We start from the raw sequence: 4,408 nt of genomic DNA, 5'->3' as shown, positions 1-4,408 counted from the left end.
GACTCAATGCCCACTCTCCCCTGAAATGAAAACATTTCCTCCTCTAAACTTTGGGATTCCCCTCCACGGTGCTCAGCATGCTGCAATGAATTTGTTAGAATGCATGTTTCCCAACTGGGCTGCAAGCTCCCTAAGAGCTGGGCCTTGTATTCTGGCCCAGCCAGATGCTGACTTTTGTATAACTGGGGTCTCCTTTAGCCACTGCCTACAAGACCATAGATGTTCGGTACATGCTGTTGGAAATGAAGAGATGAGTGTTGGGGGAAGGGAAGTTCATAAATCACTATGTTATTAGGCCTACCCTGAAGTATGGCCTAAGGGAGGGAAAAGGGACCATGGCATCAGCAGAGGAGAACGCTGAATCCAACAGGAGTGGGTACAGAGAGCAGAGGAGGGCCAGAGAGCCTTCAAGGAAGAAGGTGTGTTTGACCTGGACATTAGAAGAGGAACAGACTTTCAACAAGTAAAGACCAAGGGAGAGATGAGGGATAAATTCTAAGAAAAATGAACACTATGAGCAAAGCTGAGATGTCAGCAGGGAAAGAAAACACTCACGAAAAGAGTGAATTGTTTGTTAGAGTGGAGTTTAGCATTCAAAGTACAGTGAAGAATCAGAAACTGAGCCTGGGCATGCAGGCTAAGAGCCAGCGATCGATCGATCAAGGCAAAGCAGCAACATTCAGAGGTATGCATTGGGCAGAGCCTCTAGAGTGGTGAGTAATGGGAGGGGAGGGAGAAAGGCTGGGGAGAGAGAAACATCCATTCTGAGTCAGGCGTATTCTCTAAATAAATGCCAGTGCCCACTGCTCCACAGCCCAGGCCCTGGAAAAGCCATTCCAACATCAGTGCAGGTCCCTTCCCTTGGACCATCAGGGCCTATAAATAACCACACAAAGATCTCTGCCCCCAGCTCCAGTGCTGAGCCATCACCTGCCAAAACCTGGACCCAGCCAGCCCTGTCTCAGCCCTGCCAATGACCTCACCATGCCCTGACAAAAGCCAGTTTGTATCCCCTGACAGTGTGGACAGGGGTCAGCAAGAATTGCTGGTCAGTGGCATCTCTCTGAGCCTGAATCTGTCCCACTCTACAGGGAAAAAAAAAAAAAGGCAAGGGAAAAATATCTCAGCCTGTGGCCCTGTGTCCCCTCTTCCTTTGATCCAGTTCAGGATGTGTGGGCAGAGCCACTGCTGAGGACCACTGTTCACACAGGACAAGGTGAAGCAGAGGCCCTGGAAGGCCTAAGAATCTGGAACCGAGTGAAAGCCTCCGAGCTGACCCATTGCTGAGTTACCTTGGGTCTAGCTCCTCCACTGCTCTCTGGTTCTCCTGGGAGGGTGTTGGGAACTTTTGAGATAATGGTAGATGATGTCCTGGAATTTGAGGTACCCTATCCTGCCCCAGCAGTTCGATGCTGGGGCTCCCCGAGGAAGGAGCATCTTGATACCTTCTATGGGGGGGGGGGGGGGTCAGGCATCTTGATAAACAAAAGGAATAGGCCAACTTGTTGGGATCCTGACTTTGCCATTTACTAGTGTGTGACTTTGGGAAAGCCCCTTAACTTTCTTGAGCTTGAATTTCCTCATCTGTAGAGCATGAATAACCCCTGCCTTCCCTATCTCTGGGGGCTGTTGAATCACACAGAGAGTATATCCAGGAACTCACTTAATAAACTGGGAAGGCTCAGCTAAAAACAGGTCATGCTCCAAGCACCCCTCCTAGAAGTCGTGTGGCAAGTTGGCCTCTGCAGACAGGAGGAGACCTCTCAGGGGGACACAGCTGTCTCTGCAGAGGGTTCTAGGCTCCAAACTCACAGAGCATCAAGGACCTGGTAGGAGTCACCTCAATTTATCGCCTGCCTTCTTCCTTCATCATGAGAGTGAACTGAGATCATCAGTGTAAAGAGAGAAGAGAATTAACAAATATTTACTACTTACTATATGCTAGGCCTTATGCTGCGCATATATTATCTGATCAAATTAAATGTTCCACTAACTATATAACATAGTTATTATTATTATTATATAGGTATTTTTGTCATTTTAGAGATTAAGACAATAAGACAAGGAGAAGATATGAACTGAGGTCTCTGGCTAACAGGCTCTTGCTTTCTCATAAATGGTTTCTACTCTTTTTTGCCTGGTGCAGGGAAAGAGAAGAGTTTCTCTGAGGGGGGTGGGGTGGGAAAGTGCAACAGCAGTGTTCAAGAAATGTTAGCTCTTTCCCCTTTCCCTCCATCTACTCAGAGGGACTCTCCTCTTCCCCTGAGGAAGGTGATGGAAAAGCCACATCCTGGGAAGCTCAGTGCCCTGGAATTGGCCCCAGGGCAGCCTGGCTTGCTGAGTTGGCAGCAGAACATCAATCTATGCCCCTGGCAACGGGCTCTGGGACAGAAGCCCAGGAGGTGACACCCATGTGGTTGGCCACAGACCAGGGGGCTGCAGGTGCCAGCAAGCCTGGTGCCCACCTGGCATGGGGAGCCTTGTAGGCCTGGCACCAGTGGGTGAAACTACTCTTGTGAGGTAGCCAAGGGAACCCTCAGCCTCCCTGGGCCTCACTGTGTCTGTCCAGGGGCCTCCTGCCTGGTGCCAAGTGCTTTCTCTTATAAATCACAGTAACTTACATCTGAGGACAACCCTGTGACATAGGGCTTTTCATCCCAAATGGTTCTCAGCGAGGGACAATTTTACCCCATAGAAGATTTGCTGGTCTGAAAGGATGTATGTTCCCTAGAAAAACCATGTTTTAATTCTAATTCCATTTTGTAAAGGCAGCCATTTCTTCTAATCCCTATTCAGTACTGAATGTTTAAAACTGTAATTAGATCATCTCCCTGGAGATGTGACTTAATCAAGAGCGGTTGTTAAACAGGATTAGCTGGGGGCGTGTCTCCACCCACTTGGGTGGGTCTTGAGAAGTTTCTGGAGTCCTATAAAAGAGGAAACATTTTGGAGAACGAAGGATATTCAGAGAGAGCAGAGAATGTTGCAGCACCATGAAGCAGAGAGTCCACCAGCCAGCGATCTTTGGAGATGAAGAAGGAAAATGCCTCCCAGGGAGCTTCATGAAACCAGAAGCCAGGAAAGAAAGCTAGCAGATGATGCCATGTTTGCCATGTGCCCTTCCAGCTGAGAGAGAAGCTCTGACTGTGTCTGCCATGTGCCTTCTCATTTGAGGGAGAAATCCTGAACTTCATCGGCCTTCTTGAACCAAGGTATCTTTAACAGTCCCTCTGAGTAGATTGGACATTTCTATAGACTTATTTTAATTGGGACATTTTCTCAGCCTTAGAACTGTATACTAGCAACTCATTAAATTCCCCCTTTTAAAAGCCACTCCATTTCTAGTATATTGAATTCCGGCAGCTAGTAAATTAGAACAGAAGACATGGCTAGAGACATTTTTGCTAGTCAAAACTTGGAGATGCTATTGGCCAGGGATACTGCTAATCATCCTATAGTACACAGGACAGCTCCCCATCACAAAGAATTATCCAGCCCCAAAATGTGTGTTGAGTGCTCAGTGCTGAGGTTGGGAAGTCCTGAGATTAGGAAACCAGGTCTCAGAGAAATGTACTAGGTTCACATAGCTGCAGAGTACTAGAGTCAGCTTCCAGATACTAATTTTATAACTTCGAAGCCAGTGCTCCTTCTTTGTATCTGTAACTGGGAGAACTGTCCCAGCCATGGTGAAGAAAGTTGAAGGAAGGAGGTGAAGGAAGCTGAAGGAGGAACGATGCCTGCATTCCCTCCAGCAACTGGAACAATAGGGGCATCCTGGCCCCTATTGAGACAGCCTCTGGAGCCTGAAACACCTCAATGAGACTCACTTCTAGGATGCTGCTGTACATGGTATCGAGCTTTGGGAGTGGCAAACAATAATTCACTCACATTTGGAAGCATATAAGTGTTCAGTTCCTTCTATGAGCCCCCCACCCACCCAGCACAACTGCTGTCCTTAAGTGCTAATGGCCTAGGTGAACAACCAAAAGTTGCCAGAAAGGGACCACACTGTCTGCTCATCAGAACTGGACAGCCACCTTGACACTTTGGCCAGGTCCTTAGGGACTGATGAGATGGCCCATTGCAATCCTCAGATGGGGATAATGTAGGCCAAGTACCTGGCACATAGTAAGTATATATCCAGGGAATGAGAGGGGCAGAGAGAGATGTGGGTACAGGAGCAGCCCCAGTAAGGATGAGGCTGGAAAAAGCAGCTCAGGCCAAGTCATGAACAATCATGAAAGCTCAGAAGCTGGACTCTGTCCTGAATTTTATGATGAGGCATGGAGAAGTTGTAGGTCAGGAGCGACACGGTCATTTTCTCATTGTCAGTTGAGAAACCCCAGAAGAAAAGTCTCTCTATTCAGGCAGGTCCCAAGATTAATTAGATCTGACCTCTGGCTAGAAA

Source organism: Tamandua tetradactyla, chromosome 6, assembly GCF_023851605.1.
Source record: "Tamandua tetradactyla isolate mTamTet1 chromosome 6, mTamTet1.pri, whole genome shotgun sequence".
Classification (NCBI taxonomy): Eukaryota; Metazoa; Chordata; class Mammalia; order Pilosa; family Myrmecophagidae; genus Tamandua; species Tamandua tetradactyla.
Note: the sequence above shows the minus strand (reverse complement) of the source record.